Here is an 8745-nt window from a genome sequence, read left to right as displayed (position 1 = left end):
TTTAGTAGCAGTAGGTGGTAATAGCGCTCTCACGCCGAATATATGAAAGTTAGACTGTGGCGTCCTTAGTGATAATTGTAGAAAAAAACATTAATCTACAAATTTGCGAACATCACTTTTTAATATTAGACTTCTGAACTGGGTTATAGACGAAAAAGTCAAACGAATGCCAAGTGATTGAGAGCATCTTTCTAGGTATTCTTCCATGAAAGCGTCAGGCATGGATGCTGTTCAAGTATTACTTTGAAATTTTCTCAAGTAATTCCATCGGGGGTTCCCCCAAGAACTCTTCCGGGAATCCCTTCCGAAAATTCTCCGGGGATTCCTTCACGAATTCTATTAGAGAATTTTGAAGGAATGTCACTAAAAATTCCTGCGGAGTTCTTCTAGAGATTTCTACGGGAATTGCTCCAGTGATTCCCCAACTAGTTCCTCTTTTTTCGGAGATCCTCAATAGATTTCTCAAACGATCCTTCAAGAAACTACTCCTCTAAGAATTCTTGTTCAGGAATGTATTCATGGATTCTTCCTATTTAGTAGGCAGTACAATGATTGACGGAACAGTTAGTATTACATTAACCACAATAAACATGTTATATACCATAATACTAAATTACTGCACGAAAACGTACTTCGAATGATCGAGTTCAATATGTACATACTGCGAAGTGACCTTCAAAACAGTTTTTTACAATATCACCAGAAAAGGTAGCCACGCGAATAAATTGCCACATAAGCTATTTTCTTATAAATATATCACAACTGCATTGTTTCGACAAACGGAGCGTACAAGTGGAAAACAGCTGCTCACAATAAAAAAAAATATAAAACACATTCGAGGCAAACGTACTCGCGACGACCAAACACCTTGAACAGCAACACACACGCCAAACGCCACCAGCAGGGATGCCAGATGTGAAGACAGGTCTTCAATTTGAAGACATTTGAACTTCTGTGAAGACATTTATTTTTGTGAAGACATATTGAAGACATTCCAAATTATGTGAAGACTTTTGAAGACTTCTGAAAGCTGAAAAAATAATATTTATATTGTTGATCTAACCCAATAATTCAAATTTCAGATGAAATACGTTTTAATTTTTTTGTTGATAAAAACTTACAGATTTCTAATTTTTCTATATTGTATTTGAAAATATTAAATATTTGTAAATATTATTTTTGATTTCATTCAAGAACCTTTTTAATGCCATCAAAGATTCTAAAAGAGGTTATTTTAAGATTTTTTTTGAGTTTCATCTGGGTATTCTCCTAAAATTTTACAAAAATCTTTAAAAACAGAGGTTCTTTTTAAAAGTATTACCGATATTTTCGGAATATCTCATCAGAACTTCGGTTGAGTTTCAAACAGAGCTACGTCCATAATTTCCCACAGATTATTCCGAAGATTTGTCCAATGAAGCCTGTTGAGATTTCTCCAGTAGTTCCTTGGGAATCTCTCCAGAAGTTCCACTGAAATTCCTTCAGGATTTCATCAGGAATTCTTCTAGAAATTACTTCAAGAGTTTCTCGGGAATTCTTCCAGGTGTACCTCGGAAATTCCTCCCGAAGCTCCTCGCAAATTCCACATGGATTTTCTCGGGAATTCCTCCAGTAGCTAGCCGACATTTTTTTCAGGAAATCGTCAGGAATTCCTTCGGAAGTTCCTTGGGAATTCCTCTACAAGTTACTCGGGAATTCTGCAAGTTTGCTAGAGTTTGCCAGTTCCTAGAAAATTCCTCTAGCAGTTCCTCGGAATTCCTCCAGGATTTCTTCGAGAACTCTTACAGGAGTTCCTCAGGAATTCATCCAGGATTTTCTCGAGAATTCCTCCTGGAGTTTCTCGGAAATTGCTCCTGGAGTTCCTCAGGCATTCGTCCATGAGATCTTCAGGAATTTCTTCAGGAGATCCTCAAGAAATCTTTTAGGAGTTTCTCGGAAATCTCTTTAAGAATTCCTTGGGGAATTTCTTCGGAGTTTCTCGGAAATTCCTCTAGGAGTTTGCTCAGAATTTCTTCAAGAATGCCTTGAGAACTTCTCTAGGATATCATTTGGAAATTCTCCAGGAGTTCCTAGGAAATTCCTCCATGTATTCCTCGGAATTCACACAGAAGCTCCTCGATAATTCCTCCAGGAATTCCACGGGAATTCCTCCTGGAGTTCCTCAGAAATTGCTCCAGAAGTGCTTCGGGAATTCCTCCAGGAGTTCCACAAGTTCCTCGGAGATTCTTCCAGGAGTCCTTCGGAAATTTCTTCAAAAGATTCTCGCGCATACCTCTAGGAGCTCCTCGCAAATTCCTCCAGGTGTTCCTCGGGAATTCCTTCAGGAGTTTGTCAAGAATTTCTTCAGGAGCTCCTCGGGAATTCTTCCATGTATTCCTCGGAATTCCTTCAGAAGCACCTCGAGAAGTCCTTCATGAGTTCCTCGGAAATTCCTATAGGAGTTTCTCGGGAATTCCTCTAAGAGTTTCTCGAGTATTTCTCCAGAACTTCTTCTGGAATTCTTCCAGGAGTTCCTCGGGTATTCTTTCAGGAGTTGCTTGGGAATTTCTCTACGAGTTCCGCGGAGATTCTTCCAGGTGTTCCTCGGAAATCTCTTCAAGAGATTCCCGGGTATACCTCTGGGAGTCCCTAGAGAATTTATCCAGAAGTTCCTAGGAAATTCCTCTAAGTATTCGTTGAAATTTCTCCATGAGTTCCTCGAGAATTCTTCCAGGATTTCCTCTAGAATTCCTTCTGGAGTTCCAGGGGGATTTGGATATTTTTGAGATATTCCTCCAGGAGATCCATAGGAACTCTATCAGGAGTTTCTCGAAAATCCCTTTCGTAGTTCTTTCAGGAATTTCTCGGGAATTTCTCCATAAGTTCCTCAAAAAATCCTCCAGGAGCTACTCGGGAATTGCTCCAGGAAATTTCCAAAAATTTCTTCAGAAGTGCCAAGAATTTCTTCAGTTTTTGGGAAACCCTTTATTGGAAACTCCTGCAGGAATTTCTAAAGAACTGATGGAGGAATTCCCGACGATTTCATGTAGGAATTTCCGAGGATCTCTCAGAACAATTCCTAAGGATCTCCTGGAGAAATTCTCGAGGAACTTTTGGAGAAATTAGAAGAATTCCCGTGGATTTCCTGTAGGTATTCCAAAAAATCTGTAGAAGGATCTCTCGAAATACACCATGTGAAGTTCCTGTAAAATTCCTGGAAGAATTCCCGATGGTTTCCTTGATAAATTTCCGGGAAACTTCGTGAGGAACTCCCGAGGAACTCTTGGAGGAATTTCTAAGAAACTCTAGCATGAATTCCCAAGGATCTTCTGAAGGAGTTCCCGATTTTTCTTGTGGAACTCTTGATTCAGAAGAACTTCTAGAGAAATTTCGAAAAAAGGTAAATATTCGCGGGAAATTCTGAAGGAAAAATGCATTATTGCTAGAGGATTTCTTGGGAACTCTTGAAGTAAATTTCATTGAAGTTTTGGAGGCAATTTTCTGATAATTAATGTAGTTATTTCCAATCAAATCATGGAGAAGTTCTACCACAAATGCTGCAGGAATTCTGCGGAAACTTTTCAAGGAATTTTATGGTATTTGTGGGGAAGCCATGGAGGGATTCCCAGAAAACTCCTGGAGAAATTCTTGAAGACTCTTGGATAAATTTACCTAGAAACATCGGAAGCATTATCCCCGATGTACTCCTGGTATAGGATATCATCACCAAGAACATCATGCTATAACTTGATATAGAGCGCAGTGAGAACATAGCATACATTTGGATTTTTAACATCAATTTTATACCAAAGTCACAATATGGAGTGTGAAGACATGTGAAGACATTTTAGAGTGCCTTGCGAAGACATTTGAAAATTGCTCCTGGCATCCCTGGCCACCAGACCCAGCAAACCCCAGCACGGAGGAAGTTAGGCGTTCGACAATGTTAGGCATTTGTTAGTTATGTTGCTCATCGAAAATTTTTGGAGAGCATAAATCATAACCCCGAATTTATGCTGAATGTTCGATTTTTTCGCGCATCATTGACAGTTGAGTAAATGGCAGTGGAAAAACACTTTGTTAGTTGCGGCAGCTTAAAAATCGCGTTCGTCGGTCGAGAAAAAGAAAAAATTGCTCGTCTCAAATAGTTAAACCCGTAGGAACCATTTCCGTCGTTGCGTTGTCCAAACCGTCAGTTAATCGTCGCTGCTCCTGGCCACGAAGTCCGTTTCGTTCGCGTCGTACCGTCGCAGGAACCAGTCATCTACAAAACAGTGACCGATTCCGTTAAGTTTGGCTCCATCGTGTCGGTGAGTCATTTTATTTTTGATTTAATTTCAATTAAATTTTAATTAAATTTTGATGAAATTTTAACTAAATTTTAATTAAATTTTAATTAAATTTTAATTGAATTTTGATCAAATTTTAATTAAATTTTAATTAAATTTTAATAAAATTTTAATTAAATTTTAATTAAACTTTAATAAAATTTTAATTAAATTTTAACTATTTTTAAATTAAATTTTAATTAAATTTTAATTAAATTTTAATCAAAATTTATTTAAATTAAGTTAAAATTAAAATTAAATAAATCAATCAAATTAAATTAAATTAAAATTAAAATTAAAATTAAAATTAAAATTAAAATTAAAATTAAAATTAAAATTAAAATTAAAATTAAAATTAAAATTAAAATTAAAATTAAAATTAAAATTAAAATTAAAATTAAAATTAAAATTAAAATTAAAATTAAAATTAAAATTAAAATTAAAATTAAAATTAATATTAAAATTAAAATTAAAATTAAAATTAAAATTAAAATTAAAATTAAAATTAAAATTAAAATTAAAATTAAAATTAAAATTAAAATTAAAATTAAAATTAAAATTAAAATTAAAATTAAAATTAAAATTAAAATTAAAATTAAAATTAAAATTAAAATTAAAATTAAAATTAAAATTAAAATTAAAATTAAAATTAAAATTAAAATTAAAATTAAAATTAAAATTAAAATTAAAATTAAAATTAAAATTAAAATTAAAATTAAAATTAAAATTAAAATTAAAATTAAAATTAAAATTAAAATTAAAATTAAAATTAAAATTAAAATTAAAATTAAAATTAAAATTAAAATTAAAATTAAAATTAAAATTAAAATTAAAATTAAAATTAAAATTAAAATTAAAATTAAAATTAAAATTAAAATTAAAATTAAAATTAAAATTAAAATTAAAATTAAAATTAAAATTAAAATTAAAATTAAAATTAAAATTAAAATTAAAATTAAAATTAAAATTAAAATTAAAATTAAAATTAAAATTAAAATTAAAATTAAAATTAAAATTAAAATTAAAATTAAAATTAAAATTAAAATTAAAATTAAAATTAAAATTAAAATTAAAATTAAAATTAAAATTAAAATTAAAATTAAAATTAAAATTAAAATTAAAATTAAAATTAAAATTAAAATTAAAATTAAAATTAAAATTAAAATTAAAATTAAAATTAAAATTAAAATTAAAATTAAAATTAAAATTAAAATTAAAATTAAAATTAAAATTAAAATTAAAATTAAAATTAAAATTAAAATTAAAATTAAAATTAAAATTAAAATTAAAATTAAAATTAAAATTAAAATTAAAATTAAAATTAAAATTAAAATTAAAATTAAAATTAAAATTAAAATTAAAATTAAAATTAAAATTAAAATTAAAATTAAAATTAAAATTAAAATTAAAATTAAAATTAAAATTAAAATTAAAATTAAAATTAAAATTAAAATTAAAATTAAAATTAAAATTAAAATTAAAATTAAAATTAAAATTAAAATTAAAATTAAAATTAAAATTAAAATTAAAATTAAAATTAAAATTAAAATTAAAATTAAAATTAAAATTAAAATTAAAATTAAAATTAAAATTAAAATTAAAATTAAAATTAAAATTAAAATTAAAATTAAAATTAAAATTAAAATTAAAATTAAAATTAAAATTAAAATTAAAATTAAAATTAAAATTAAAATTAAAATTAAAATTAAAATTAAAATTAAAATTAAAATTAAAATTAAAATTAAAATTAAAATTAAAATTAAAATTAAAATTAAAATTAAAATTAAAATTAAAATTAAAATTAAAATTAAAATTAAAATTAAAATTAAAATTAAAATTAAAATTAAAATTAAAATTAAAATTAAAATTAAAATTAAAATTAAAATTAAAATTAAAATTAAAATTAAAATTAAAATTAAAATTAAAATTAAAATTAAAATTAAAATTAAAATTAAAATTAAAATTAAAATTAAAATTAAAATTAAAATTAAAATTAAAATTAAAATTAAAATTAAAATTAAAATTAAAATTAAAATTAAAATTAAAATTAAAATTAAAATTAAAATTAAAATTAAAATTAAAATTAAAATTAAAATTAAAATTAAAATTAAAATTAAAATTAAAATTAAAATTAAAATTAAAATTAAAATTAAAATTAAAATTAAAATTAAAATTAAAATTAAAATTAAAATTAAAATTAAAATTAAAATTAAAATTAAAATTAAAATTAAAATTAAAATTAAAATTAAAATTAAAATTAAAATTAAAATTAAAATTAAAATTAAAATTAAAATTAAAATTAAAATTAAAATTAAAATTAAAATTAAAATTAAAATTAAAATTAAAATTAAAATTAAAATTAAAATTAAAATTAAAATTAAAATTAAAATTAAAATTAAAATTAAAATTAAAATTAAAATTAAAATTAAAATTAAAATTAAAATTAAAATTAAAATTAAAATTAAAATTAAAATTAAAATTAAAATTAAAATTAAAATTAAAATTAAAATTAAAATTAAAATTAAAATTAAAATTAAAATTAAAATTAAAATTAAAATTAAAATTAAAATTAAAATTAAAATTAAAATTAAAATTAAAATTAAAATTAAAATTAAAATTAAAATTAAAATTAAAATTAAAATTAAAATTAAAATTAAAATTAAAATTAAAATTAAAATTAAAATTAAAATTAAAATTAAAATTAAAATTAAAATTAAAATTAAAATTAAAATTAAAATTAAAATTAAAATTAAAATTAAAATTAAAATTAAAATTAAAATTAAAATTAAAATTAAAATTAAAATTAAAATTAAAATTAAAATTAAAATTAAAATTAAAATTAAAATTAAAATTAAAATTAAAATTAAAATTAAAATTAAAATTAAAATTAAAATTAAAATTAAAATTAAAATTAAAATTAAAATTAAAATTAAAATTAAAATTAAAATTAAAATTAAAATTAAAATTAAAATTAAAATTAAAATTAAAATTAAAATTAAAATTAAAATTAAAATTAAAATTAAAATTAAAATTAAAATTAAAATTAAAATTAAAATTAAAATTAAAATTAAAATTAAAATTAAAATTAAAATTAAAATTAAAATTAAAATTAAAATTAAAATTAAAATTAAAATTTTAAATTTTAATTTTAATTTTAATTTTAATTTAATTATAATTATAATTATAATTATAATTATAATTATAATTATAATTATAATTATATTAGGCTATAATTATAATTATAATTATAATTATAATTATAATTATAATTATAATTATAATTATAATTATAATTATAATTAAAATTAAAATTAAAATTAAAATTAAAATTAAAATTTAAAATTTTCATTTTAATTTTAATTTAATTTAATTAATTAATTAATTTAATTTAAATTTAAATTTGAATTTAAATTAAAACGGGCTCCGAGTTTTTTTTTTATTAAACATGTTTCGTCCAGCTTTCATTCGAGGCAAGAGTACGGTTGTAGTAGTGAACGACGACAAAAGTTCACTACTACAATCATACTTCTTGCTCGAATGACAGCTGGAATGAAAACAAGCAGCATAAAATCTATGCCTAACATTCGTCTAACAGCCCATAGTAAAGCATGTCTAACGTTAGTCTAATGTTAGACTAACAAACATAATTCGAATTTGCAACATGTCTAACAAAAGTGTGTCATATCTGTCTAATTTTAGACTAACATTAGGCAAAAGTGAGACAAAAAGTTAGCCTAACATGCTGGCCAGTTAGTCTCACATTAGGCTAATGTTAGGCTAACCCTCCGTACTGGGACACTACGCGGCGCGGCTGGAGCCGATCTAGCGCTCCGCCATCTTTTGCTATTGCCGTTCGACCGACATAATGGGAAAAAATGACTCACTTCATGGCTCCGAGCAGCCAAACATTTTTCGCGTTTTTCCCATCGGAAACGATTCCGTTCCGGGAAATTTCACCACCAAAACGATCCACTTACCTTCGGCAACAATTTACACTGCTTTTCGACTAGTTTCAGCACATTTTCACTTGTTTTCCGAGCGAATTTTCACTGCAACGTAAACTCGCGTGTGCACTACGACTCGACGTTGTTCACTTTTGTTGAAAATTTTCTTACGTACTCGATCGGGTCGCCTCGGCGGCGGCGGCGGGTGCTTATGTCGACTACACCGACTAGCTGTCACCTGTCGGTAGAAAGACCGAACCGTTTAAAGAGAAGAGCGGGGCAGATGAATCGGGTTCACAAATATTCGAGCAGTTCTACGTAAAAATGCATGAGGCACACTTTGTACTTTACCCACCATTAGTTTGGAACCCTTGTTGGTACCTATACACGGGGAAACGAAATAACTCAAAACGGAGATAAAAAGTACTTAAAATTAAGTATTGTGACAACACTTGATTTTTGGGTACAAACCGAACTGGTCGCGAGGTACTTTT

General features: G+C 24.8%; 1 protein-coding gene across 2 annotated transcripts in view; it reads right to left on the bottom strand.

Moving 5' to 3' along the window:
• The window catches only part of LOC109418256 (uncharacterized), a 47102-nt gene extending 38665 nt beyond the window's left edge, over nucleotides 1–8437 (bottom strand). For both annotated transcript variants that reach the window (XM_029864808.2, XM_029864812.2), the window contains exon 1: nucleotides 8285–8437. The gene's annotated coding sequence lies outside the window, so the exon portion shown is untranslated. The remainder of the gene's footprint in view (nucleotides 1–8284) is intronic.
• Nucleotides 8438–8745: the final 308 nt, after the last annotated feature.

This window comes from Aedes albopictus, chromosome 3 (assembly GCF_035046485.1).
Source record: "Aedes albopictus strain Foshan chromosome 3, AalbF5, whole genome shotgun sequence".
NCBI lineage: Eukaryota > Metazoa > Arthropoda > Insecta > Diptera > Culicidae > Aedes > Aedes albopictus.
The sequence above is the reverse complement of the archived record's forward strand: the minus strand, read 5'-3'. Positions and strand labels throughout refer to the sequence as shown.